The 6,165-nt window shown below is 41.1% G+C and overlaps 1 pseudogene; it reads right to left on the bottom strand.

Annotated features, from left to right (window-relative positions):
- Window positions 1-538: 538 nt before the first annotated feature.
- On the bottom strand, window positions 539-981 carry LOC113624261 (60S ribosomal protein L26-like; annotated as a pseudogene).
- Between the last annotated feature and the right edge of the window lie 5,184 nt (window positions 982-6,165).

Here is a 6,165-nt window from a genome sequence, read left to right as displayed (position 1 = left end):
GTTTGGTACTTCCTACTGGTGCTGGACCACAGTGGTAATTCACAGCCCCTTCCTCTTGGCTAACTGACTTGTAATGTCAGCCCAATACTGGGGACACTGGGCGCCCTGGAGAAATGGAGTTCTCTGTCTCCCAATACACAGAGGAGAGGATGAGAGAGAGGTCAGAGGAGAGGTGGGGAGACCTCCCTTCAGGAGCGAAGTGGCTGCTTGGCTGCACGGAGCCCTGCTGGCTGGCAGCCTCCAGAGATCAGCATCTTCAGCATCTGCCTCAGGACCAGCTTAGGAGCCGAGCTCATGCTCCTTTTCAGCAACCCCTAGCCAACAGCTAAGCATGGCAGATACTAGGGCCTGGTGGGTTTTGCCCAATGTGGACCTGTTCTGATGGGCAATCTTGTTCCAGAGCTTCCCAGTGGGTCATCCAAGACTCTCTCAGATCATGGTCTCAGGCTTTTCCTACACAGTCCTGCTTCTTCCCCTCTTTTATCTTCTATCTTTTCCATTTTAACAGTTTTTAATGAAAGTTGTATGCAAGATTACTTCATGCCTGCATCTTCTCAGTTGTTTCTTCCTTATATTTGCCCTTTTCCTTTCCTACTTGGCGAGATTTGGCTTTACGTTTGAGGATCTTTTTGCGGTCTTTATCCAGCTTTAGTCTGGTGATAACCACCTTGCTGGGGTGAATGCCCACGTGGACAGTCGTGCCATTAGCCTTCTTCCGCTGCACTCGTTCAGTGTAGATGACATATTTCTTCCTGTAAACCTGGACTACTTTGCCAATTTGCTGCCCTTTGTAGTGCCCTCCTACCACCTGAACTTCATCATCCTTTCAGACGGGCATGGATCGGACATTGTACTTCTGTCTCAGCTCTTTAGAAAGAGGGGAAGACATAATCTTCCTGCGAATGTGGGAAGGCGCGTTGAAATGCCTTTTCTGGTTCTTGCTTCGGTCAGAAGTCACAAAGGGATTGAACTTCATTTCGGCCGCTAGTGCTTCAGCGATGGTCGCAAAAGGGAAGAACCCCTCTTTTATCTTATACAGACACTGTCTCCGACAAGCCTCTTGCACTCCCAACTCCAGCTTAGTGGACCCTACTGACAGTTTTACACACACACACACACACACACGTGTAAGGACCCATGAGTCTGACTAACACCTGAGCCCTCCAGGCCGCACGGAAGGACCTGCTCATTTACCTGACACATGCTAAGTACCTACTCTGTGCAGGATCATTGTTCCTGCCCTCAACCAAGCCCTGTCTAATGAGGGACACAGAGAGAGAAATAAATCAGCAAAATACATTGTGATATCTTAGTGTAACACATGCATGCTTCTAATTGTTTAAGTACATGGAAACCTCTAATGAGTTCCCAATGTTCTCATCCTACTGTTTTCTTTGAGTGAACATTTCTCTTGCAATCTTGTTTATCATTTGGCTTTGCAACGTCTTTTGCTACTGACAAAACAGAGTTAAACTCGAATGCATATCCAATGGGGAAACTCTAATAAATTCTAAATTGGGGACTTGAATTAATGAATCCCTGAATAACAGAGTTGATTATATTGCCCTTTGTATTCCAGTTCCTGGTGTTTTATTGGTTTTGTCTCTGAAATGACTGATGATCAGCAGATCTAATAATGACAGAAATGACCGAAGTCCAAAAATAATAAGACTTAAGCCACAGTCACATTAAAGCCAGTAATAATAATAAGCCTCTACCCATGCATTAAAGCCTTAGCTTGCTAATTGTACCTGTAACCTAAGCAAACAACTGCTGAGAGGAGAACCAAGAACATGACAGAGGAGCCAATATTCTGTGGCATCACAAGTCGGATTTTTTCTATTCTAAGAAACTCTAAAAGAATTTGTTGCCAGCCTCGGGGAGTGCACAGAGAGGAAGAAGTTGGGTCACATATTAGTTTTCTAGATCACTTATAAAAGGCCCTGCTAAACAACGAGGTCCTACTGTATAGCACAGGGAACTATATTCAGTGTCCTGTGATAAACCATAATGGAAAAGAATATGAAAAATAATGTATCTATATGTATAACTGAATCACTTTGCTGTACCGCAGAAATTAACACAACATTGTAAATCAACTATACTTCAATAAAAATGTTTTTAAAAACTTTTATAAAGGGCCTGAATCATGTCTTTGACACAAAAGCATCCAAGTACACCAGTCTTCTGGCGATATATATATATACACACACACATATATAATATGTATATGTGTATATACATATATATATATATATATACACAGCTACATACATATATACACAGATACATATATACACAGATAGTTATATATGTGTGTATATATATATACACAGATAACTATATATGTGTATATATATATACACAGATAACTATATGTGTGTATATATATATATATATATATATATATACACACATATATATTTAATCTGGGTCCTTGTTCTCGGGGCTGTGTGGAAGTCCAGGACCTACCCAAGATTTCAGGGGGCTCCTCCTGAGAGGGTGGCTGCAAGTCTCCTTCCATGGCTCACTCAGCCAGCCTGCTACCAGCTTGATTCCTCTTGACCACCCTGTACACTCTCAAGCATCCTGAGATTGCTCTCCTCTCTGCCTCTCTGCACCCCTGCACGCCAATAATATTCTTTCTCCCCTCATTCTCCATAGCGGTACTAACATGGGGCTATTACAAGTTAAAAACTCTTACTGACTGTATAAGAATAATAAAAGCAGGTACAGGGTAGCCCAAACAGGAGTCAACTAAAGAACTCCTCCAAATCAATAATAAAAAGAAAACCCAGTTTTGAAAAATGGAGAAAACCCTTGATTTCAAAACAGACGTTTCAGAAGTTATATGAATCACTAGTACACACATAAAACGTTTTTTACCAGTGTTCGGGAAAATACCATGTAAATTTGTGTGAATACCTCGTTATTCACCAGAGAAATGCAAATTAAAACCGTGAGATACAATTTCTTACCCACTAGAATGGCTGCATTTTAAAGGAGTGACAAATGTCAAGTGTTAACAGCGACGTGGAGCTCCTAGAACTTGTGTACATTGCTAGTGGGGGATAAGATAGTACAACCACTTTGGTGAACTGTCTGGCAGTTTATTGTAAAGAATATACCCACATTATGACCAGGAATTCCACTTCCAAGCATCTACCCAAGAGAAATGAAAATATATGTACACAAAAATCATATAGGAACGTTCATAGCACCTTTATTCATAATAATGAAACCCGGAAACAAACTAAGTGTTCTCCAACAGGAGATAAACAAATTGTGAATTTTTTGTATTTAAAAGCATACTAATAAGAAGAATAAGAATAATAAGAAGAAATTATTGATATCCATATTAACATTGATGAATCTCAAAAGTATATTGAGCAAGACACAAATGAGTACATACCATTTGATTCCATTTATAAATTTTGTGTGGAATTAAAAAACAGTCAAAACTAATTTATGATGATAGAAATCAGAACATGTGTCACTTAGGGTGGGGGTGGGACAGACTGACAGGAAAGGGACATTTCTGGGTAATGTAAAAGATCTCTATCTTAATTAGGGTGGTGGTTAGAAGAGGGTGAACAATGGTCAAAACTCATTGAACTGTACACCTAGTATGTGTGCAATGTGTTGTATGTAAACTATACTGTAAAAAAATCCTAATGCCTAGGCCACCCCCTAGTCCAATCAGATCGTTGTCTCTATGGGTAGAATGAAGGTACCAATACTTTTTTAAAGCTCCTCAGCAGGGGCCTCATCTTCCACAGCTAAAAACTCCACCATGGGGTTTCCATTAAAAAAAGGAAAAAAGGGCTTCCCTGGTGGCGCAGTGGTTAAGAGTCCGCCTGCCGATGCAGGGGACACGGGTTCGTGCCCCGGTCCGGGAAGATCCCACATGCCGCCGAGCGGCTGGGCCCGTGAGCCATGGCCGCTGAGCCTGCGCGTCCGGAGCCTGTGCTCCACAACGGGAGAGGCCACAATAGTGAGAGGCCCGCGTACCGCAAAAAAAAAAAAAAAAAAAAAAAAAATTAAAAAAAGGAAACAAATTGAAAACTTTCTCTTTGTATCTTTTAAAGGAGCCAGCTCAAACCAGAGCCGAGTTAAAAAAATTAGTTTTGTCTCACTTCCTTCGTATTTTTTAATGGATCACCACTGACAATAAAAAAAAGGAAGGAAGGGAACCAACATTTATTGAGCACCTACCACGTATCATGCACCAGACCCTGAACTTTATACTCATCATCTAATCTTTGGAACAATCCTTTTGGTAATTATTATCTCCATTTTGGAAAATAAATCCTGAGAATTGAAAAAGACAGGTAATGTGCTCCAAATTTTAAAAAAATGCACAATGGAGAATAAGATCCAAATGTGTTTGACTTGCAAGGTTTCATGTTATGCTCACACAGATACTTTTTAGAAAGTCTGACACAGCAATTTGAAAAAACAACAAAAAAAGTCAGGCCTTGATTCTTAGTTGCTGTAAGGCATGAGCTTTTGAATTGTTTGTTTTGTGGAAATCATACCTTTAAGAGTTGAGATTGCTTCCACTACCACACCTAAGGAGGGTTGTGATTTGGCGAGCAGTATCTGGCTTTCATCACAGTGAGTCCTAGATTCCACACCTCAGCTGACCATTGTGGGGCAGACCATTTTCTCATAGAAACAGCATTATTATTGGAGGTTGTATTCCTGAGCAATATGCTCAGCACCAAATAAGTCAAAGGAAAAAGTAGTGATTAAAAGCAAATATATAGGGCTTCCCTGGTGGCGCAGTGGTTGAGAGTCCGCCTGCCGATGCAAGGGACACGGGTTCGTGCCCCGGTCCGGGAAGATCCCACATGCCGCGGAGCGGCTGGGCCCATGAGCCATGGCCACTGGACCTGCGCGTCTGGAGCCTGTGTTCCGCAACGGGAGAGGCCACAACAGTGAGAGGCCCGCGTACCGCAAAAAAAAACCCAAAAAACAAGGAACAAATATATACCTTCATAATTATTTTGAATACTCAAGCTGTACTTCCCAGCCTATGAAATGATCCCAATCTTTCCAAGGGTCTCCAGGGTACTCTTATAACTGTACATACAGCATATATAACACACAAGTCTAGGGTGGATTCACTCATAAAATGAATCCAAGATTAATAATCTAGCCATAACATATATTAATTAAACATTTCAATAATTATTTTGCTTGTATTTTTAGAATTTTAGAAGATCTTTATTTATATATTTATTTATTAGAAGGGAGCACTGGTCCATCTTTTTTTAAAAATATTTATTTATTTATTTATCTATTTGGCTGCATTGGGTCTTAGTTGTAGCACGCAGGATCTTTGTTGCCGTGTGCGGGCTTCTCTAGTGTGGCATGTGGGCTTAGTTGCCCGCGGCATGTGGGATCATAGTTCCCCGACGAAGGATTGAACCCACGTCCTCTTCACTGGAAGGCAGATTCTTAACCACTGGACCACCAGGAAGTCCCTAGAAGAGCTTTAAAAGTTGATTAACATGAAGCATAACTCTGCAACCTACCAGTTCAGTTACCAAACAGGTTGATCAGGGGAATGCTATAGAAAACCTGTCTGAATATCTTCAAGCTTTTGGATATATCTTGGTGGGAGAATGGAGGGAGGAGATTAAAATGTGTACAAGATGAATGTCAAAAAGAATCATTGCAACAAACACTTACTGAGTGTTACACACTGTGTTAAATACTCTACCTATCTTATTCCGTTTAATCCTCACAACAACTTTGTAAAGAGGGCACTGTTCTTAAGATGAAGAAATTGAGGTTCAAAGAAGTTAAATAACTTGTCTAAGGATGCACAGCCAGGAAATGACAAAATGAAGATAGAGGCCAAGCTGTTGGCTATAAAGCCCCTGCCTCCCCAGATAATAACTACTCACCTTCTTGAGCACATGCCCTGTGCCACATTGCAGGTGTTTCATCATTTAATCCTTACAAAAGTCCTATGAGTTGGGTACTATAATTATCATTTAACAGTAGAGGAAAAGGAAGCACAGATAAGTCAGTGTGTAACTGACTGAGCAGCCCTTCCTAAAGAGTGCTAACTGTTGAACACAAGCAACTAGAGGAAAGGCCTCCAATGGCACGCCACAGTGAGCTGTCCCTGCCCTGAGCTTTTTATTCAAAATT

The sequence above is a fragment of the Aethalodelphis obliquidens genome, unplaced genomic scaffold (genome assembly GCF_003676395.1).
Source record: "Aethalodelphis obliquidens isolate GAN/ISIS:26980383/991018 unplaced genomic scaffold, ASM367639v1 scaffold13, whole genome shotgun sequence".
Classification (NCBI taxonomy): Eukaryota; Metazoa; Chordata; class Mammalia; order Artiodactyla; family Delphinidae; genus Aethalodelphis; species Aethalodelphis obliquidens.
This window is presented reverse-complemented; position numbering and strand designations above follow the sequence as displayed.